Source organism: Rhyacophila brunnea, unplaced genomic scaffold (genome assembly GCF_057557595.1).
Source record: "Rhyacophila brunnea isolate RB1 unplaced genomic scaffold, BYU_Rbru_1.0 scaffold_2, whole genome shotgun sequence".
Lineage (NCBI taxonomy): Eukaryota > Metazoa > Arthropoda > Insecta > Trichoptera > Rhyacophilidae > Rhyacophila > Rhyacophila brunnea.
The window spans coordinates 49,852,986-49,878,457 of NW_028232859.1; the positions used below are offsets into that span (position 1 = coordinate 49,852,986).

The window sequence follows — 25,472 nt, forward strand, 5'->3', positions numbered from 1 at the left end:
ACCGATAAATTATTAATCATTGGCTCGAGTGCCGTTCGCGTGTGTGCGCCTGCCTTTCGCATGGCAGCTGGACATAGGCAACAAAGCGTCTTTGTGGGCACCATTTTCACTACTCACATACCAGAACCATAAATAATTCTAATTTATATAGAATAGGTTTCAAAAATACAGTTGAGTAACTCAGGAGGAATTGATACTTCATTAGATGGCGTCTAAAAGTGAATAGTTGTCTATTTTTGGTATATGTACTTGAACAATATACCTATGCGCATATCAAAAAAATAACACACGAAATTTTCAATAATAATTAATTTTAATAATAAATAAATCTTTCTCTAGTGGTGTGTTGATTACTTAGCGTTACGATTACGTTACCTCTAAGGCAATGATACCCAATGAGGAGCGTACGCCCCACCGGGGGGTAATTTGAATGTTTTGGGGGGCAAAAAGGTCATCTTGAAAATCATTTGAAGACGAAACATAGCAATGGAAGGATCGCACTAATTTTCTTCTGACTTGTACATGTATCTTAATACCTATACCTACATATTTACTTGAATTAAAAATAGTATTGCCTATGTGCATTTTTTATTGAAGCAATTCATTTTTGTCAGAATTAGTTAGGTGTGGGGGGTGGGGTGGTTATGGAGATTTTTGAAGCGCTGAAGTGGGGTTTGGCAGAAATAAGGTTGGGAAACACTGCTCTAGGATCTAGTTCTTAACTCGCTGCCGCCCGATACAAAAATACGTCACAGTACACGTGCTTCGTAATGGTTAACTTCTAAAGTAGGTACCTACATAGTATTTAAAAATCGGTGGCGTATTTCTCGGATGTGATGGCGGCTACCAAATTGGTCATCAAGAGAACTTGAAATAAATATAACTATGGTGTCATAACTATGTGTATATTTACCACTGGCAAATTGCCGCCATATACCTACACCAGATTACATCGAAGGTTCAGAACAAAAAAAAAAGTATAGGTAGATAGTATTACCTATATTTTAAATTACATTCGAAAGATAACTCGAAACCTTAACATAAACGATTAAATCTATGAGAAAGTGTACTTCGTGTTATAGAGGCCTTCACCCCATATATCATATACATATAGACAGCTACTTGTGATGATGATGACGACGCCGAAGAAAAATGTAAAAGAAATCTGGATCAAATGCACTTTGAACTTTAAAGAAAAGTTACCATGAATTCAAAAGAAAAATTGTAGCTAAGTAGGTACATACTTTTAAATTAAAATAAAGGCTGGAAAAAACATTTGAAAGTCTTGTATCTCAGTTTCATCAAATTCAGATTAACTTATACAGTTTGTTTACATTTAATCTTAAAAAGAATTCCATCAAACAAAGTTTCGGAAAATTTAGTTTTACGAAGTAATTCTTTTGGAAATTTAAGTAAACAAACCAGCCACAAAGCGAAATGAAAGTTTATTTGAACAAAAAAAAATTAAAACAGTGAAGAATTTCAACAAAAGAACACGTGGCACGTCTTTGCCGAATTCTTTAATCCCTCCCTGTAAAACAATATGAATTGTCCCAAAAATAGTAAACAACGCCAAAAAAACATTTAAAACGAAAGAGGGATTGTTGATATTGTGTAGTTATTTTTCTTGTACTTACTTACTGCACGTAGTAATAAAAATAATTACAAGATAAAAACAACTTTTGATATACAACATTTTCTGTTGAATTATTATGCTCAATATGCTCAAACTTGTACTTGATATGAAGTAAATAAAAAACAAACAAACAAACAAATATAGAATACTGAAATGTCATTTTGACATTTCATTTTGATTTCCATAGTAACGCACGTATATTATATTAATAATTTAGTTGCTAGGACCACCTCCTTAGCAACCAATAATAGTCTTTTACTTTTTACGGATTTTTCTGGAATAACTTTCCATACAAAACAGAATTAAATGAAAATTAATTCAATTCTGCTTGAAGATGGCTAAAAGTATTAAAAGAATGAATTGGCATTGTGTTCTCATATATTATAAAAGTTTCAAATGTCTAGCTAGACGGGAAGTTAGTTAAAAATCGATTGCAAGATTTGTACTGGACAAACAAGAATACGAGCTAATAAAAACGTTGTAATAACAACTTTCCATTGTAATTTTCGATTTGATTGCCGGTAATCTGGTACCGAACATTAAGCCGGTTAACCGGTAGTACAAAACACTATATTATAATATCTACGACCTATATAATATATACCTATTATTATCTGGAACAAATTATTGTACTGTTAATGTTTTTATGGAATCATAATTTTGTCTGTGTATGTACAACATTTTTTATAATTTTATTATGTGAAGTAGTTAGTATTCATGCGACTAAAAAAAATTAAGGATATAAAAAATGTATTAATATCAAACAAATCATAATATGAATTATTAATATGCAGGCCAGGAACCATCCATATAATCGGCCGAAACTGATCTGGGTCGCCATTAAATTATATAAATTTAGTATTAACTACGATATATTTTGTTTTATTTCCACTAAGTATTGACAATTATTAACAAAATGACTTTTTTTTAAAGTAGGTTGTTAAAAACCAAGTTTAAAAATCATGTCGCAAAATAAATCGAACAAAAATTTATTGAATTTAAAATATTCAATATTATACAAAATAGTATTAATAATCAGATATTACATATTATCTAACAAAGAAAGTTCGTTATTAAAAAAACAAAGATTCCGTTGATTGCGCCCGACCCTTAAATTGGTACCTACACACCTATTTAAAAATTCAAGTGACTTCATTTTATAAAACATTTTTCTCCAGATCTTATTTAATCCCAGAAAACAACTCCTTCAGTATATACCTACCTACTTATACCTACGCCATAATAATAGGTAGGTGCATAATATTATTTTTTTCTCGAACCTCCTGACACAAAAAGCTCCGTGACATTGAAAAGCTCGCTTTGATTAAATTTCTTTTCGTCATATTACTCCTGACTCACGCCGTAGCAAAAACGCTTAAAAACATTAAATTAATCCTGCAAAATTCGGACAGTAAAGTGTATAAGAATGCGCGGTATAATATTATAAATTATGAACAAAGCTTATAACTACACAGCGAATGCGAAGCTTTTGTGGTTGGTAAATGACAAAAAAGTTAGTCCTCCGAGTCCGTCGCGGGAGCTTTTAGGCCCCATGTGGCCACCACGCGGACGAAAGGGCAAGGCGGGAGGCGTGCAAAGCAGGGGGTAATATTGTATTCTTTTATTTCAACATTATGATGTAAATTAAGCATTAAAATAACCTAAATTAGGGAGAAAAGGGTGTCTTAACGATAAAAATAGGTAATTAAATATAGGTACCTACTGTGATCGTATTTACGATTCATTGTGAACAATTAATAGGTAGATACCTAATATAAAAAAAATCTTTCTCAAAAATTGTTTATTATCTAATTTACTATGTTGTAAGACGATGCAACATGTTTGCTGGGTTAACATAAAAAAAAAAAACTATCGATGTTTTATCCAAAAGGAATCCGTCCGTCGTTTGCACGATGGAGCGATCAGTACGACAATCTGTTTTGTATTGTAGGCATAATAAATGCTATAGGTACATAGATATACCTAGATCGCAGTTGAACGAGTGCAGTACAAGCGCGTCATGGTCATTATTCAGTAGGTACTCATTTCTAGGCTTCGCAACAAACATTCAGTTTTGCCTATTTCTGCTCTGGCCTTGATCCCATATGATCCCATTTCACATAATATTATGTTAATCGTAACATATATATCCCACTAACATTGTTATTCGTTTTGGAATATAAATACATACTGTCAACCAAAGTTGCTTGATAAATGTTTTAAATTATTTCATTTTTGTACACTTATAATAATATGCATTTCGTTGTTCACAACCTAGGTTTCAGCATTCAGCATCTTCGGGGTGCATGTACAAACGTTGCGAATATACCTACAAAAAATAAAAGAATATAATATTTATATAAGTACGTAGGTACGTATATCTACAACTTGGCTAAAGCCTAATACTGTACTATGCTCATGAATGCTGATTGACCAATTTTACCAAAAGTGCAAAACCTCAAAGAAATAGAAAGTAATTGAAGCGTGTCAGATTCCAAGAACTTCTCAAAATCGTTAATCCACCCTACCTCAATATAAGCTGTGTGAACAGAAATAAATGATTAGAAGTAGTGTGCCTGTCACCGGATCTAATGGCATTTTTGCACTGCTCGAGTGGTCAATCTGAACACTTTTCAATGAGAATAACCATTTTTTTCCAACCAAAACCAAGATGTCCAAAACGAAGTTCACTCTAACCGACCGTGACAACGATGGACCAAGTTGGGCGCCGCAGACCGGAAAGTCTGCGGTTCAATGCAATTCGCCATTATTTTTGCCCATTCTTGATTTCATTCAGGTAGGTATTTAGATCTTATGACCATTAACATACTATTTCACGTAGGTACCTAATAACTACGAATTAAAACAATGAGAAACGTATCAAATAATAATTGTAATAACCTAATAACAGTGTTCAATTTATGCGTGACGTAAATGTCCACCATTATAATAGGTATTAGGTACACTTTTCAATAATAATTATTACTAGCTGAGCCAGCTGGCTCTCGCCAGTCTGTCTCGCTAGGTCTTGTAATTATTATTCTCAATCGTTTGTCCCATTTGACAAAACAACGACAATCTGCAAACACTTCAACTGTCAATTGTTTTGCGCTCTCATAAATCCATGTTTTCCTAATATTTACTGGACATGCAGTCAGGGTAGAAGAATGACATAAATCGAAGAACACTCTCACCAAGGCCATTAAAATACGACGATGCAGATGTTGAACTCGATGTTCGGAGTCCTAAGTATAATAAAAATAACTAATAAATACATATAGTGGTAGGTAAAACACAATAATTTTGATTAATTAGGTACCTATACGAAAAATGTAAATTATTACATAAGTTGTACTATAATTTTTATTATGCTAAAAATACTATTTTTAAAAGATATAATACAAGACATATTCCGTGTAGGTAGTTAATTAGTTACCATGGCAACACTGCTGGGAGTATGCAAATTGGATAGAAGCTACCAACCACAGGTAATCTTGTTGGCGGATTCTGGACAAAAACAATCTCCACACTGGGAGTTATAATGTCAAAAGATGAGAAGAAGATGGGTTAGGTACCTACTTAAATAAATAATATGGCTATTATGGCCGTGCTTCAAAATTTCGAATTTGGAGAAAATTTCGAGATAGGCAATAACGTATCGCAAGTCATGGGCTGCATGAGCTTGGCTGAGAGAGTTGTTGATTATTATTAGGTGTGAAGAAAAATTTAGCCAGCATTATATCCATAATAATATAAGCATTAATTAAAAATAAATAAGTATCACTAGGTAATATTATGTACATACTGTGATACCGATAAGGGCGATAAGTCATTGTCAGATAGGTACATAATAAATTTATTAAATATTATAATTATTTATAATTATAACAAACATGGCGAAATTCTATCCTCGTCCATTGTACAATAATTCATTTATAAACTAGGTATATATGTTATACATATAAAGTAATATTATAATATGTGAGAGGCTTATCAGTTTTAACAAAAACAAGTCAAACGCCGGTGGAATAGAGTTGTTGGTGCTACCGATACAATCAATTTAGAGGTCAAGGTCTTCAAACTCTTGACCTTCAACAATATTACCAAACAAACAAAACTATGTGGGACTGGACTAATAACCGTTAACTGATTTTAGTCCGACTAAGTTAAGTATACCTAATAATATCAGGTACCTACGACAATGGTACAGAAAACAATTCATATGGAAAATACCTAGGTATATACTTACTAGATATGGAAATTAATCAAAATTGCGTATATATTATGTACCCATCATTTTTCTTCTGATAATTTTCCAGAATAATTAGGTACTTACGAATTTTCTTGTATATATTTTTTTTAAACAAACATAGGTACTTACTCAATTTAATTCATCGGGGAGTTTATTAATCTAAGTTACCCTAATAATTATATGAATATCAGAATGCACTCATTTACATTATGTTTATGTATCAATCACTGCACACGAGATTAGTAATGTACCTAAATAAAATAACTTCATGAATATTAGAACGCATTAAAAGATCAATAGGTAGGTACTTTCAATAATGGTGGGATTAGGTACACGCAAGTTAGCTTAACATTCACCCAGTCATCTAGGTAAATCGATTCGTTTGATTGGCAAGAATACTAGGTAGGTACATAGCATACCTACTATACGTTATAAAAAAAGATTAAACACGTGACGTATAAGTTAATAGGTAATAGTTCAATACATAGGTAAGCACGTGTGAACCTACGTATCATTGTAATCGTGATTTGACAGTTTTATTTTTGTTTGAAATTCGGGCCATTATAACATATCGCTGCCCTCAAGTAAAATCGTTCACTAACACAAGAGCTTTCATATTTCTATACCAGAGAAGGGATCAGTTGTCTTTCGGCCGAACTAGCGAATACCCGATTCAAAGTGTAACTACTTTCGTTTTTTAGAGTAAGAGAGCGTGTTGTAATCTCGGGCCGCATTCAATATGTTAAGAATCAATTGTCAATCAAATGTGTTTGGTCTCCTACCACTCCACCCCTCAGATCGAAATCATGTCATGTTGTATGCCTTCCATCGTGAAATATTATGAGCCCTAGTGCGTCAATACATAATGCAGGTTTGTTGAACATGGATATTAGATGCATACAATACGTGACAAACTTTTTTCAGTAGATATACCTAACAAAACTAAGTAAGTAGGTATACCTATTATGAAATTGTAAATGATTTCAAAACACAAAACTTTTTATTCGCGAACTACTATTAAAGTTATGAAGGTTTGGTCTTGTCTGTCGTCCCTTATTACATACGAAAAACAAGAATATGTACATCCTTCATTATGTTTTATTTAAGCATATTCAGTGGGAAAACTGATAACAGTGAACGAATTCACAGTTTTCTTTAATTTAACCATATACCTACCTACCCTAGAATATGTTATGGCCAGACAATGTTCCTTGTCGTAAGAATTTCTGATTTTGCATTCGAAATAATTCAAGTTACCCGTCCGTGTGATTATTTTATATCCAAAACTAAAATTTTAAAATACAAAAAAGATTAAATTTTACCTTTACACTTCAATTGGCGGACAGAATTATTTTTTATTACAGCTACCTGTAATATAGGTAGGTACTATTATAACGTAAATAAATTAACACAGTTTTGACAGTCCATAGCAAATTTTCACGTGAATTAAATTTTTTCAGATTCAAAGTGTACCTAAAGTTTCATAAATGAATCAAAAAATCACATTTGGTAAACGTATGTACATTTTTAAATAAATATGCATTAAATACTAGATAAAAAAATCAATTACTCAATTAAAGGCACTTACAATGATAACACTCGGGTGGATCTCACGCAAACCCTTAGAGATCGTACGCGAAAATGAACAAATCCGAGAATTTTGCAAATTTGACGATATGTCTGATGTACACAAATAATATTTTGGAATAGGTACGGAAAGGGTGTGTGAATCTAGGATCCCACATAATATTGCAACGCACATGGGGACAAATTGGACATCCCCCACCCGCAACCTCAAAAAATGGAAGATTGACTGGAAATTTAAAAAAATATATATAGCAAGATACTTGACTATTATTTTATTGGGTAGGTACGTCGTCGGTTCATTATTAATTAATCAGTCATATAAGTATTTTATATTATTCATATAATATATAACTATTTTTATTAACTCGGTAACTATCTTATTTGTTTCTTATACCTATGCCATAATGATAATATGTAGATACCCATGTATAACTTTATTTGTTAAGGAGATACGTATCTTATAATGTTTAACAAAGTTGGTAACCCTAATCACGGGTTGTTCAGGTAATATTACCTAATTGACGAGTCTTCGTGATGACTTCATACAATGAAACAAAAAACACTTTTTTTCGTATAGAAATAATAAATAAACAATCCATCACCGTATAGTTAACGAGCGCTAACTTTCAGTGCTAAATTGCCAGCTGATTTATTTAGGCGGGATTTATCGACGAAAAAAAACTAGATTCGGTCGCCATTGGATATTTAAAATTGTGGCGCCAAAAAACCGATGAACATTCCATTTTATTTTATTTGACTGTGCACAATATATTATTATAATGCTAAAAATTCATAAGCAACACCAATCAGGAAACTGGGATAAAAGATTTATTGGTTTAAAAACGTCGCACTCGGGTTTTGCGTAACTGTTCACATCCATCAACATTTTTATGTACGTATGTCAGACGTAGCAAACCTGTGGCGTATATACCTACTGATTCAATTTGAAGTAGAATACCAAGATTGATTTCATTACTCAATATTACCAATTATTCTGCATCTCTTGATGCTGTCTCCTATCAAAGGTTGGCGACCAACTTTCAATTTGTCGATATCCTAAGTCAATCAAATCAGACCACCAAAAACCTTTTACATACGATTTTGTAACCTACGTTATATAAGTTACGAATTAAATTCACGTTATTTATCCAAGACTATGAAAATTCCCATAAGTTTTGGGCGTGCTCGAGTGAATTCCACTGAAGTGGGACACAAAAACGGTCGCAAAAATGAATGACTCTCAAACATAATTTGGGCGAAATCAACCGCACAACGATTCAAAGACTCGCACAAGTTAACTATAGTAACACCTCCAAAGATAGAGAACTCCTAATCTCTAAAGATAGGGGAAAATCTTAACTGAACGAGTGGATGGTCCGAGCAAAATAAAAAGTTTGAGTTCTACCACGTGTACTAGATAGACTCATTTATTTAAACAAGTTAGTCATAGTACAGCATTGTTTCCTGATCTAGCCCCATTTACAAAAAACTAAAATTTAAAAAAATAATAATGCATCGGCTTTATTCAGTAGGTGCCGAATGTTGACAACACCTGTGAGCGTATTATTTTTGTAAAACGTAAAATAATTTTACAGCCAGTAAAAACGCTATACAGTATCAGAATCAGACTGGCGTCATCCAAAGATTCTCACTAACCCAGTGAAATGAGTGAAACCGATTTTTTCATGTAGAATTACCTCATCGCATTAGTAAGCAAGTTTTACGTTAGCGATAAATATTGTACATACATACTTACCTACTTCATCATACTAAATACGTTGTAACTGAAATGAAGTCTAGACTTTATATTATTTCAATACCATAAGTCTAAAATAAACATTTATTTGACTTGCATACATATTTTTGAATGCATTTGTTATACTAATAAAATATAAATTATAATAGTATTGACCACCAACGAAAATATAGCTACACTCTGAATATTGAAATAAAATAGGTACGTGAGGGAAACCAAAACTAACCTAAGGCCGTTACTACAATAAAAGACAACAAACATATTATATTACAATGATTCCTAGTTTAACTGTGTATCGATACTGAAGACAGTTCCGTTTCAAAATAAAAGATTTTGCGTTTGCGTGGCGTGTTTTTTAATAGATTAATGATATAAATCATTAGAATCATAGCGTTTTACTTTCAAACATAGTACCTACGTTTCAACGAGAATTAAGTCTTTTCAAAGGTCGTGCCATAAAGATGAACAAACTGCTAACTGTGACAGCAAACATTGATCGCTCGCATTTTGCTTCATTAATTTGAGATATTATTAAAAACCCCTAACCAAGTAGCATATTATAAAATGTTGCAGAAGATTGTAGGAAAATACTTTCAATGTTTTTTTTTAATTACTACTTTTAAACCGATAGGTGTCTAAACATAGATTAAAATATAAATGAATCGTTATGAGAGCGCTCCTGACTAAAAATCGGTCCAATAAACAAATACCTACTATGTACTAAGGTACCTACTTAAAAACAGTTTTTTTTTTATATAATTTAGATAATTGTAAGATACTCCTACATCTACTTAAATCTCCTACTTAAACTTAAATAAAAATGAAACATTTCCTACATTAATCCGAAATATATGGCGAGAAACTACAAGAGTTATTTTTTAATTCCGCTAATCATTGTAAATATACACGTAAGTACATATTTTCGATATTGAGTAATATTTTTTAAGCGAACAATAATTTCACCTTGAACCATAACTGTGCGTACCTCAACTTGAAAATTTTATATCGTTTTCATTGCCAGCGCTAAAAAAATATCGTACCTATCTTTTATTTGGTCACGAATATAAGGAAATATTTTTTATTGTTATTAACAGAGCAAAACCTGATGCGGCGGAAGGCTTAGCAAAAGTGTGCTCACAATAATATATATTATATGTAATTTTATTAGCATTTGAGTAAACAATCGAAAGAATACGGAAACGCTAAATTTGTGAGAAGCCGAACATGTTCTTGAAGCAGTTCATTAAAACGGCAAATATATAATAATATTTGAGGAGATACATAAACACATAAAAACTCAGTGGTTGGTGGCAATCTAATTTTCAAATAACCAGCTTGAAGTTTCATCCCATGGAAGGTGTGTGTGGGTAAAACGTAATCAGTGCATTCATAAACAAAATCCAAAAAGTTAATACTTATTATAAATGTTGTAGTTCAGTGAATTGTTAAATATTTTCTTTGGATTCACAGTATTTTTGAGAGAGTAACGTCATCAGTAATAGCCAGAGGACGAATCGAAAAGAAGATAAGTTTAAAGTCACTACTCTTCATTTCAAGAGAGCCAAAAGTAGATTGAATAATGGAAGTATGGTCTAAAATCATAGATAACGTTTTTTGTGGAAACTTCTGTATGAAATTTACTAATTCATATTATAAGCATTGACTCTACTGGTCCGTTTCATAATTTATTATGACAATTTTTTTTTCCTTAATACTATTTTCGACTCCAAGGGTAGGTATTAATTATTCGTCGGAAACTAATAGAAATATTATAATGCACGCGTTAAAATATTCAAAATATTTCCACTTTAGTTGTTGAATCTTATTCCGGATGGGGATATTAATTTGTGGTTTCCATAAGAAAATGGCTGAAGAAGTTTCAGTTTTTAATAAGTGTCATTAAGTCATTTTTGCTTCACATTCATTATACCAACTCCATCTAGGTACCTATATACCTAGAAGAAAGTTTTTAGTTGTTTTTGTTGCACAATTTTTTATATAATTATTATAGTAATGAACAGTGGACTGGAACATCAAACACATTTTGTGTCATACATGTATTATAATTTTATAGTAAACAAAAACATTATTATTATAATTTAATGTGATAGAAATGCAAAAGCGCAACCTTTCGGATCGTGTGCAAATATAATTTTAATAGTCCATCTGCAACGCGGGCGTCCTTGATAATATCAGTATGGCTAAAAACAATATTGAAAAAATATTGTCACTGCATGCAGCTGTAGCAGTATTGACCTCTGGATGCGATGCGCTAATGGAAAGAATAAACTGTCATCTCGCCTGTGAGGCTAATGGAGAGGAATTTCGCTTTTCATATTTCAATATGACATAGCTCACATTCGCAAACAAAGGCCCGCGTACCTACCTGTTTATTAGCTAACTAACAACAAATTAGCACGATCAACTTGAATATTAAGATATATTCAAATACTTACTTAAAATAATTAGATCGAAATATAATTCCACAACTTGGTTAAAATTAAATCGACAGGAAATTTTATAATAAAATAAGATTTCAGAATGGAACCACGCACGAAAAAGAAACCTTTTTTTAGTAAAGAAGAGCAGAGCTAAAAACTGTCTACCATGGTTGTTAACTTAGTTTGAATATAAATAGTAAGTTGTGAGGGAAGATATCATGACGTAAATTGGTAATCTCTGTAACGAATGCATACACTGATCGAGGCATACGTACAACTACTCCACACATGCGAACAAACGTCAGTGGGAATTACGAGTATGTAAATCATATGAGCGAATATTCACAGACCTTGTTAACAACAAACACTGTCTGATAGTATAAGTATGTAGTAGATATTTTATTATCCACCGAACGGCTCGTGGCACAAAAACATCAGCCAAAAATCGAGGTAAAACCGGTTCAAATACCAAATAAATAGTATGTAATAAGTTATTATTAAATTGCATTTAATTATAACATAGGATGAAAATTCATAATTAGAATTATTGTTAATTGCCATGCACCGTCGGATGAACGAAAGATCGCGACAGGTGAGATACGAATCATAGTGAATTCAGTAATAATTATCAAATATTGGAGAGATTTAAATAAATTCTAATGGAAATATATTTTTACCTACCTTATCTCTTAGTGACTAGTTACTTAATAGTAATATTTTGATTGACAAGATTAAATAGAACCAATACGCTTCTTAGCGGGACTGATTGCACCACAATGGGACATCATGACAAGATGAGACTGTGTGGGCCAATGGCGATAATCAAAAATTATAATAATGTGTGCATTATAAACAGTGACGAATTATCACACGGGCAATTAATTATTGAGCCTTTATTTTAAGACGTAGGTAATAAAAAATCTTCTATAGTTGTTCCTGAAATTTAATGTTGCAACCAGCTTTTATATATTTTGTTAATAACTAGTTGAAAAATATACATACATACATACATAAATCAATTATCGTACACAAACATAAGTCAGATGGGATGAGAAAATGAGTTAAAAGCAAAAAAATGGTAGACTTTTTTTCGTGAATGAAGATTGAAGACGAATTTATTCTTTCACAACTAATAGAAAAACAAATCGATCTAAATACTCATCTGTGTTCATGTATGGGCACCATTGCAACTAGTGTATACCTACACTGATAATACACGTGTCCAGATAATACAATGCGAGTCACCATTAAAAATTAATGCAGATACGAAATTTTGTGTTATACTTATGCAACATTTATTTTATTGGTGAAATTCGAGTAAGTACATAATATCTAAGTATAAGGGTTTGATTTTAAAAGAAATCTAGTGAAATATTTTAGCTTGATATAATAAAAGTTTAAAACTATGTTCAGTGTCAAAAAACGCTAAATTTAACATTATAAGCCAGATGCGAATTTAGCAATTTACATACCTAATTAAAAATACTAGATCTGGCAATAAAAATGATAAATTTACAAAACTAGGTGCAAGCATAATTACTTTTTCCAAAGAGTTGTAAATTATTTATGGAACCTGGGCCGTCCAAGCGTCTAAATCTGTCACTGACGAGCGCTGGTATATGGATGCGTCTCATAAATATATTAATCAATCGGGAGTCACAGATCAGAGGCACACTCCGCGAGGCTGGCGGAACGAGGATGGAAGATGCGATAAGGTGTCGTTTGCCTGTACTGCTACTGCCTCACAAATTACAATAACATTGTCGCGGTACAGCGAGACAATCACTCACTAACCGGGCGATATCGTTGTCTCCGCACACAACACTAACAAGTAGCAAGTTATGTAAATAGTTTGAAAGTCTCACGAATCGTGCTTGTGGTGTTTTATCGATTTATATTGATCCGGCAATTATGTTGTCTATTGACAGTCCATTCATAGTATTCGTCGATTTTGTTAATATGTCATAGAAAAATACGATTTATATAATATTCATGAATCAATTTAATTGTAGCCAAGTAAATAAATATTGAAGTCAGAAAACAGATCATTTACATAGTATTATCATCGTAAGACGTTTTGATAAACGTCATATTGTTGAATTTTAACGCTATCATTCTGATTTATAGTTTATACCTACTCTCGCGAAATGTATTCCGTTTGAATTGGTCATATGTATTTGAAAACAAATAGACATTTACAAATACCTATATAATATTATAATATTTAAACCGTGTTTCCTATCCTACACCATACATTTTTTTTTCGTTAACCTATGTCAAATTAATTGTAATGTTGTTTATAACATTCTATATACTCGATATTTTACCACTATTTATTGAAATGAACGTTATATTCATAAATATTTATAAATTATTGTGGGAAAACGAAACCTCCATAATCAGACGGCCAGAATTACTAAAAACCTATGTAAGTTAAATGATCACAATAAAAGCCGTGCCAGCCTCTATTAAAGTCAAACTGAATAACTGTTTTATGATCAATTAAAATTTGTAAGTTTAATACTTTGCTAAATCAAGTAGTGAATCAATCATAATAAAATATAACGCTAGTAAAATGAAGACACCCATACAAATTATCTGCAGGATTCTTTTCGTAAAGGTATAATATTTACTATTATTTCTTGAAAATAGTCACTGCTGACTCGATATTATATCTTTAGGTCTAAGCTCCATTATATTATTAGTTCCAGTGAACGAGTGTTTTATTTGAATTCATTATAAAGTAGCTGGCCTTACACGTTAGGAATAGTGTTAATTGGCTAGCGAAAATTCGATATTGTTTGAAGTTTTTTTTTATTTTTGTTTTTTCGCAAAGTGCGTAGGTACCGGTTTACTGACCTTACACCGTAATACTAGCCAATAAATATTTACTATTTTTAAGTGATAACTGATAACAACCATAATTATTAAAAAGTACTTTGATTCAAGTACAACTTGTCAGCTGTCTAAAATTAAACTACTTTCATAGAATTAAAATCAATTAGTTTCGCAATAGTTATAATTAGCACTTCATGATTTTTTTATGTATATAATACTCGAATAGATAATATTATATACGTTGTCCTGTAAATAAATTCAAATGGTCTTATAATTAGCCACAACCATAGGATTAACGTGACTTTTATATTCTAACAGCTGTCATATACCAAAATACATGTTTGTGAAAGAAAAAAAACAAATGTCCGTGAACATATGTCCACACCTTCAAACATTAATATGAAATTAAATATAGTTTGGACAGTCTACATCGTATAAATTTTCGCGCTTTAATAAAAATTACATTCCACAAGAAGAGTCGAGTCAAACTGCCTATGTTTATTTGTTTCCGAACATATCGTCACCTCAATACTACAACTAGATAATGATTTGGTCATTGTTGGGAAAATGAAATTTAAACTTGAAATGTAAACTTAATACTTGCCGGTCTCTAACATAAATCTAGGCTATAAGTATTATTTAAAATAAAAAGAGTTGTCTAATTGGGAAAAATTAAATGAAAAAATATTGTAAATATTTTATTGTATTCATTAAATGCATTTATGGTTTTAAAAGTTATCGAATATTTTCAAACACAACATTAATAAAGTTCCCATTAACTTCTGACTTACCTAGTTTTATCATGTTGTGTAGAAGTAAATGTAGAATCATATTCAATAGCTATGTCAAAAAAAGTGAAAATGAAGTTATCTAGTTGTAGTATTGAGGTAACGATAATAATGTAATTGACGGGGGGGGGATTTTATTGACATGTACGTGATTTTAATTCCCTAAAGGTGATTGCTGCGAGGTAAAAGCATTAATGAAATGTGCAGGTATGTAAATAATTTTAAATCCAGTGCATATTACTCGATTGAATAAATATTGCACGTATCAGTGGCGATATACTTTATCAGACTTACTTATTTGTTTTAATTGAACTAATAATACAGATTGCAGATGGTGTTTGTATTTTTTTTTTAATTTCAAATTTCAATGAAAACAAATACGTATGGCTGACGAAGCTTGGTGTGCACTTTTTATATCGGATCTCCACCCCCACTGCAACGTATATCACGTATATGAAATAATAATATAATTGTACCTATCGCCGTCTCTGGATAATTGCACTAATTTAATAATATTATAAATAAAAATATAATGTGCTTATTGAACTTGCTATAAAAGGAAACAGATTCTTTAAATAACGTAAATTGTAATAATTATAACATAGTGCCCACATAATTTTCGCCATACATGCGTTAATTGCACAAAACAACGGTGTCGTCTCTTTTGAAGAAACTAAATTCAATTGCTAATAATATGAAATTCGGAACCATTGATACTATTATGTACATTGGTATATGCGACGTTTCATCATATTGGATAGTCATATTTATTAGTTTGGAAACACACTAAACAATATATCAATTTAATCACATAGCCACGTATTTAAAAATGTTCAAAGTGAAATAGCGCCCGCAGACAACTTTTTTACTATTAGAGAAAATTTGTAGTGTGTTGATTACACTTAACTGGTCGACCCGCCACACATGGTCACCCCTAAGTCTAGGGCCCTGTCAATCCCCTTCCTTATGGGGGCCATGTTGCTGACAACCAAATTCCACCACAAGTTCCCGCGTTTTGTAGGCAGCTTAAAAGCGCGTATAATATTATACTATTATAGCATTGCAAATATTGCATTGTTACTGCAGTGTTAAGATTAAAATAGAACATAGCTCAAGATCTTTGCACTATTGAGGATTCTGCCATTTAATATTACGAGTAGGTGCGTTATTTGTATGATTCTATCCATGCTTTAGCCCAGTTATTCACAACGTTTTTTTTCGGTTGGCGGAACAATTGATGCAATGTATGGAATTTCTGTTCACATCTGCCTGGTTGACACATCCAAGGTCCAGAATGGTAAATTGCAAAACAAACGTGTAAAGCCGTCGTTTTTTTCCATATTTAGGCAGTGTTGATATACCTAACTACGACTCAAAATGTCGACCCTCAGTATTTTTATTTTCAAAGTTTAACCCAACTCCATTTTAATATATTTGTTAATATATTATCTTATTGAAGACTCAAACGTATTAAAATATATTAAAAACATCTAGATATGCAGCATCTTAATATAAACATTCAAAAACCTTTTGTATGTTAGCGCCGCAGGTGAAAATTGTATCATCTTCGTGGAATCTACTCTCCAAATTGTATTACGTACATGTATCATTTAATTTGTTTACTCGATTATGTTTTAAGTTGAAGGAAACACATAATTTTGAAAAACATCAGAAACATACATATTAAAAAAAATCTATAAATAATATTGGACTGAGTGGGACACGAACTCGCATCTTTCACTTGCCAGACGAGTGCTCTTACCTTTAAGCTATCGATCATTCTATGATTCATGCAAATTAACTACCCATTTTTTTTAATGAGTTATATCAAATTCGGCGTTCGGCGTGTTCTTGAGACGTTCTTGTATTTATGAATAATATTAGTTTTATTCAATACTGAATACATATAAATTATTATAAGACAAGTAATGTTTTAAGAAAGTGGATTTTAATAATAATAATTTTGTTGTGTATTATTATTTGTAAGCATTTGCGAGTTCCCTGATATCCCTGAAGGAACGCTGGTTGGAAATCTCTGCTTTAGGAGAACAAAGTGTGAACTTTTACATAGGTACTTACTGTATTTGGTTAGTATCAACAGATAGGTTGCGCAAATCCTGAATAGAAATGCATCGTCGTAATGTGGGTTGTGCAACGCACATTTTACTCATTACCGATCCGTCAGATGGCCAATTTGGTAGTCAAATAAATAAATAATAAGTAGCTATGTACTAGAAATGTGTACACATTTGGTAAACTGCGACCACAATAACAGTGAATAAAATTATTGGAAATGACGCACGCGCCTGCCAACGAGTATCGTTTGCATATTTCATTTAAATGTCAATAGTTTTCGACTTGTTTCATTTGATTTGATACGAGTCCGGCAGGCTTTTCCACAAGGCCGCCTGAATTATATTAGACAAAAGAATCCGAAAACATCAATAAACGCTGATTTTTTTTCAAATCCTATCTCTGACAATATTTTTTTTATGAATACAAACTCGATATTAATTTAATTGCACAACCTGATAAGACGAATGAAATTATTGTATATGATATTGAATTTAAAACATATGGGTACCTACAAATTGTTTAATTTCCTTCAATCATAAAATAGACACTTCCCAGTTTCTTCTAAAACAGCCATGGTCACAATACCTATATAGCTAATATGTATACATTTTGATCACTTCATCTTCCACTTCTATAACTTTTTAATTATTTTAGTCCATCACCGAGTAATTTAGAGCATCCTTTAGGTTAAATGTGTGAAACGCACTGCACCAACTCTACATTAATTTGTGCGTCAAATAGTTTTCAAAATTTTCACTTTTTATAATGCTGATTTAATACAAAAATATACCTATAAAAATTATAGAATCTTAAAAAAAAACTATAGTACACAAAACATTGTTTGTGTACAAAATTCCTTCAACCTTCAAAATTATACTGTTTTTAGCTTATTTGGCATAAAATTATAGTATAATTTACTACCTATTATACAACTTTCGCGGAATTAAGTTGGCAACACTGGCGTTATATCTCAGTTTGAGCTACGTACGGTAGCATTAAACATTACGAAAAAAGACTGTTTTCAAACCGGTTTGAGGCAGGTTATGCGCATGCTATGCATGCACTGCAATGCGTTCAACTAGCGGATAAAAAAAACACGGATGTAGACTAAGACGATCTGTATGCATTATAAGAAAAAATACTTATTCACAAATCAAAAGCCACCAGTGTAGGACATGCAGATTATACATATAGTTATAATAATCGCAGGGAAAATTACTTTAGATTAGAAATTCAAATAATTACATACATGATGTGTTATTTTATCGGAGAATAATTATTATATAATCCTACAGTGATGCAATCGTAACCAAAAGTGGATTGGGTATCTACCCAGTTAATAGGCGAAGAAAATAACGTTTTACTAACTACTTAAGTATCGATTGACACAGCCGATTGAGTTAGATACTGAAGGTGGCACACAGGAAAATATGAAAACTAGACATGTGTATGTTGTTGTTGTGGGAAGTAGACTATGTAGCGGTATTCGGATGACTTTTAAAGTGACATGGCGTCATATAAGTAATATAAAATTGTATAAGGCTAGTAGCACAATGCACGACGATGTCATCACTGCGAAGCAGAAAAGCTGGCCGGCGAGATTCAATTTGTTATCGGGTCTAGTATTTTCAAAACTATTTAACATTAATTACTGTACATTTAAAACTTCTAATTTTTTCGTGCTTGAGAGTTTCATACATTCAAGTAGGATGTTAAAATAGTACCTACCTACTAGCTGCCCGGGACCTACTCTTACATATTATATAAAAAGTTATATATTGTCATCATAATATACTTAGGTACCTACTTATCTATAAATAATATTTTGGAAATAAGTTAAGTAATAACGTTTAGCTTGCCCACTCCACGTGCAATTTCACTTGATGGTCAATTCTTTGATCAGCTATGCTAGGGCAAATATTGAATGAAAAGTTGTCAAAACCGACAGAAAATAACATGATTAGTTTATTAAATACCTATTTGTGTGATTAATTATTTGCTTAACCGTATTCACTAAACTAAAAAAATACCAAAATTCAGCACCGTTTCGGATCGATACAAGAATCATCGAATAGGTAACCGAAGTTATACCGCATACCGTTGGCTTTAAGGGAGGGAACCAGTAGTTAAACCTGCTACGGTAATCCATGATTAAATAATGACGTAGAACTGACTTACTACCCACCACACAATACTAACAATACTAACAACACTACTAACAAAAAAACTAATAGGTATAACCATCGTTTCCTAAAATTTGTCTGATTATTATTAACGCATTCACTGCGGACCTGTTAAATACTAATTAATTACCACATTTAAATAACATGCTAATTATATCTAATGGCCAGGTAATGGTCAACGCAATAGTTGCATTGGACGCATGTAATGAATTAAACTTACTAGGACTAGTTAGTAAAAATAAATAAATATTATAGAATAATTTTATCATTAATAATTTGTATCACAGCCGAAATTGGATTGTATGATGAAAGTACACAAACTTTCGTAAACATTATCTACATTTTGTTCATGATGTTATTTTATAAACTAAAATATATGGGAGAGCTGTTTTAAAAATGAACAATTGATCAAAGACGGGCGAATTACGTGAGCCGGTGTGTAAGCATCACTCAAGGTCATCACGTAATCAGTAATCACACACACACACACACGTATGTATACACGCATACGTGTATATATACGCATTGTCGTTAATGTGTACTCCATACAGGTATACTACCTGAATACAGCACTCAAATCAGCGCGAGAATATCCATACAACGTTTACGGTATTGCCTCAAACGCATACTCACAAAAAAATAACAGCAAATCGATTTCAATCAATCAATGAGATTGTTATGAATTATTTAAACGTCGGTACCTAGTTACTGTGATGAAAAGTTAATAATACACACTCATCTGTGTTATTACTTATTTGAGTTATTACCAATCGATCAGATGCGGATTAAATAATATTTTTAAAATGACGAACCACAAATTATGACAGTACAATCAATGCACGTACGTTAAATTTACTTACTATCGTAAGCGTGGCTTCCAAAAATAAATTCATTCAACAAAACCTATTTATGTCTGGAAAAAATAAATATAAATATAGACTCTCACAGCTCGGCTAAATTTAGTGTGTTTTTGGTATGTATTTATTTTTAATGTTGAAAAAATATTATTGTAACCTATAGATAACCGTTATCGCGACAAATGCATTTCGTTTTTTTTTTGACAAATCAGCTGGTATCTATTATTAGGAATTAATTATTACGGCGAGTGATGGCCCAGAGCATCAGCTATTCTATACAGAATACTGTTCTATGGGCGGCTATCGAGGGTAGTTTTTCATGTTTGAATAGAAGTATTATAATTATTCTTACAATAAGTTAGCCGTCTAAACAGTCAAAACTGTCTTATGTCGCTCTAAAATTTAGCACACCCAAGAGGGGTGCTGTTAAAACATAGTACTAATTAATTATTGTAACAATTACAACTAACTTATTGTAATTGTTACAATGTAACTACGGTATAAAACTACCCTCGATAGCTGCCGACAGCAGTCTTGTGAATAGAATAGAATTGATGCGCAGGTAGTAATTGATCTACGTGCAACTTAATACGTATTGTAAGTTTTCAAGTGAAATCTATATTAATTGAATAAAAATTATGTTTAAAATACGATGCAAGGAGAATGTATCATCGCCTAAAAAGACATAGAACGACACATAAACGCGGTGTTTGTTATTCCCATGGAAATAACGAACATAGCATGATTTTGTGGCTCAAAAACACATAAAAATGATTCATACGGTACCGTATCGGAAGGTATCGATTTATTTTATATTTCCTATTTTGAGCATAATCACTTTTTCTGCGTTTTAAATAATTCACTAAATTCAAGAAGCATTTTAACACTGTATATTAACACTCACAGGAGGATTGGTAGTTTATTTTGAAAAGTATACCACGGAACAAAAAGCACTGAAAGTCTAATTTTTCATTTACGAATAACATCCTTGACCTATGGCGCCTTGGATAGACAGCGCAACGATAATTCACGGTTAATAACACGTAACTCACCCTCACCCTTCCTCGGAAAATGCCTATCAAAGTCTCTTTCGGTTGGTTGGTATCAGCACTGCGGGGCGCGGGCAGAGTTCACGGACAACTTGATCATTAACTTCCGAAAGGGAGAGAGAAAATGTGTTTTTTTTGACAATGTAATGAATACCTAGCAAGACAAGAAAGGGGAATAATAAAATGCTAATATAATTATTTTACGTTGCTTTGCGGTGATTAGATATACAAAGCATAAAACGATTATTTTAATGGAGATATTATTCCATTAAGTACAAATAAATTCCTAATTCTAGGGAACAAGCCCTGTCATGATAATCATTACATTGTTTTAATTATATTACCTATATAAAACACTGTAAGAATTCAAGAAACCATTGATAGATTGAGTAGGTATATATTATGTACGTAATTGTATTATTTACAAATCACTAGATGGCACAAGCTTTCCCTATCACCGTTTGGTACCTACACTCTTTCTACAGCGCTCTAAATGGAAAATTATATGAACCGGAACTCGTTAATTTTCTGAAAATATTAACATAGTTCTAATTTTATGTGTTTTATAAAAATTAATGTGTAACATTTTTGTTGTAAGTATAGCCGTTCTAGCTCAAACGGTAAAATTATTTTTTTCACGAGATGGGGCGCGACAATGTTGTCGATTTTACGACCCGGAACGGCTCTCCGGTCCATTTTGAGCCCTGCCCTTTCAGGCATATACCATGGGTGTAACGAACGAGAGGCGCTCTTCAAACTGAAGCTCGGATATCCTAAAAAGAACATCTACAAGACCCTGGCTGTGAATGTCCTAGATACTCACTAGATGGCAATGTTAAAAAATCTCAATTTAATTAGAAAACAGTTGCAGAATATGGTATTTAATATGCTGTCCATTTGTTAGTTAATAATTGAAGTGTTTGCACTTGTTCATAATAAAATATGTATACTATAGGTACAGTTATGGTTATGAATTAGATAAACATGTAAAGCATGTACGTAGGTATGTGTATGTATTATAATTCCGCGTAGACAAACAGTCGTAATGCTACACAGCGGAATAGTGTCTATTATTACCAACATTGTCGCTTACATAGTTATTAAATTAAATTATTACGAGTTTGTGGCCGCAAATAGAAGCGCTGCCCAAGTCGAGTGGGCACATTTTCTGGCACGTGGTATGAGGAAAACATAATATGCCGCCGGAAGAGGGCAGCGAGCTCGCGGCGAAGCCTATTTTTTCACCACTACCTGACGCCTCTACCTGCCGCTCAACCGGTTCCAAGATACAGACGGACACACTGATCTGCTTTTACGCTATTTATTATTGTATTGGTAATTCGACACACAACGAGCTTTCATACACACCCGCCCAAATACAGAAGTGTTAAGAAAACATAATAAAAAAATTATTGTAGTATGGTTAGGTACCATTTTTATTACACTGGCTAATAATAATTAATATAAATTTGTCTAGGTATTAACAAAAATAAATAAGTAGATAGCAACTGCAAAAATTAGAGGGCTAAAAATGATAAATTATGAATTAACCATAGACAGACAATAACAAATTAGTATTTAGAGCTTTTATATAATATTAAGTCACTACGTACAGGATACAGGTGCGATAAAAACTATAGAGGTATAAAATATTAAAACAAATTAGGTTTTGCTTTATCTTTATGAATAGCCGGTAACATTCGACAATAGCCGGAAATTGGAAGACGGTAAATATTACCGTAAAAGCTTTAACATTACAATTTAATCAAATTTTCTTACTCACTGCTTTAATTGTAGTTATTTATAATATAATACTATATGGACAGATATTACAATCAGTGTTATTTTTATTATTAGGTAATCAAGTTATTATTATGCTATTACTATTAATCGGCCACATTATGAGAGGATTAAGAGGTTTATTAAGGAAAAGCGTAGCAGAGGCCGGCCGCATTTCGTGGTTAAGAACCTCCGTGATTGGTACGAGTGGAACTCCACTGAACTGTTCCGGGTAGCGATGATACGGCTAAGATCGCCCTGATGGTGGCCGACGTCCGCTAAGGGATGGCACGATAAGAAGAATAATTACTATCACAGCGATATTAAGTACGTTGAATGTAAGAAATATCTACAACCTATCTATGTCTGAATTTATAGTTGTATCAGGCCAAGCGTCATTTTACTATTAATTTTAGATAAAGTACATTTTACAAAAATTTAATGTCTTGTTGTAGATACTTATTACATTTTTATAAGAATTTCTTGCTTACAAAAGAGCATAGAGTACAGAATATAGACTATTTAGATAGTATTTTCATAAGTATATGGACTATTAAGGCGATGTCTTCAAAAGCTTAGAATAAAATTTAGAAAATGAAAGTTCTACATCACGGCATTCATTAATTAACCAAGGAATTATGGAATACGGAGCAGAAAAAAAGACACCGTATTTCGTAGCTTAAAAAAATCCGCTTCAGAAGAATGTACACACTGTACTGTGGAAGGTGATATACGATTTAGTAAAGATATTATCACTAAGACATTAACTACCAAGATGCGGTTAAATAGTGCATTATTGAACTTGTACATAAATATGTATTACTTTTCATTAAATAATAAACCCTATTCGTTTTAATTAATGTGTATCATTGTATAATGTAAAACTCCGGAAAGCATTCAAAGATTAATAATCGCGGAGCAAAATTATTATTCATTTACTATCTCCCATGTGTTATCATACGAAGAATTCGCGATAAACTCTTGCAATTACGACTTAGTCTGCGAACTCTTTGGGACATAAAAAATATTGTAAATATTAAAACGCTTTCGCTGAAAATTAAGAAGATTAGAATATATATAGACAATAATATTTCAATATTACATTAACTATTATAGATCAATTGATTTAAAAGATTTGCCGAATGGCTGATTATCTACTAAAATATTTTGATACACCTAAATTTATTTGGAGCATGTAGGTATGTAGTAGATACACCATTAATAATTTTATTATTTATTTATTTTATTATATTAGTATATTATATATATTAGTATAAAATACATAGATATATACTAACACAAATATGTCACCTATTACCTACACGAGTAGTGTTTTTTCTGTTGTATTTATTATTTGATACCTCGGAGCAATGAATTGAATGAAAACGAGGTAAATTTTAGTATGCCATTTACAGTGACTGGCAGAATAGTGCCTATAACGAAGCACCTAGGAATTAGCTTAAATTTCATGGCCAACTATTTTGTGACAATTGAGTTGTACGAATTGGATTATTAGGGTTTAAAAAACGTTCGTTATTTATTATTGGTAGGTATGTGTACGATACTTACGAAATATATCGTATTAAATTAAAATATAGGTATCTTATATTAAAAATTAAAAACATGAACTTTAAAAAAGTTTCTCACGCCATGTGTGCAATTGAAAAGAATATGAGTATAATATGACTACCTTTTTCAGCATGTTTTTAGTCGTGCTACCTCAAAAATATTGGCACAATTAATTAACATTAATTAAATTCTTAGGGATGTTTACATAATTCATTTATTTGAGCACATACATAATTAATACATATATATCACAGTATTTTAGAATTTATTGTTCAACATTACTATCCATTGCTTTATGTGTTTATAACATTATAATAAATGAGAATTTGTATAGAATATAGAAAGAACTGAGCTTTCATAATGCAAGAAAAACTTGACAGAATGGCTGTTTATTATTGTTTTTTTTTTTTTGTTACAACAAATATTAATAATTGTCAGTATAACTGACATAATTATCTGAAAGTATATACGTCTAATTCTAATACTTCAACAAATCGTCTGGGACTAATAATAATTTTGTTATAGTATTAATTAAATAATTACCTAGGTATATGATAATAACTATATAGGTAAGTACAAAAAAAGACTTGGGTTTACTAATTACTTTAATTCAAATTATTTTTAGGCATCCCAAATAAATAATCTATCCGTTTGGCGGGAA

At 31.8% G+C, this 25,472-nt stretch overlaps 1 protein-coding gene across 8 annotated transcripts in view; it reads right to left on the reverse strand.

The window, feature by feature from the left end:
- The window catches only part of Mef2 (myocyte enhancer factor 2), a 321,089-nt gene that overhangs the window by 69,947 nt on the left and 225,670 nt on the right, over nt 1-25,472 (reverse strand). The gene's annotated exons all lie outside the window — the stretch shown is intronic.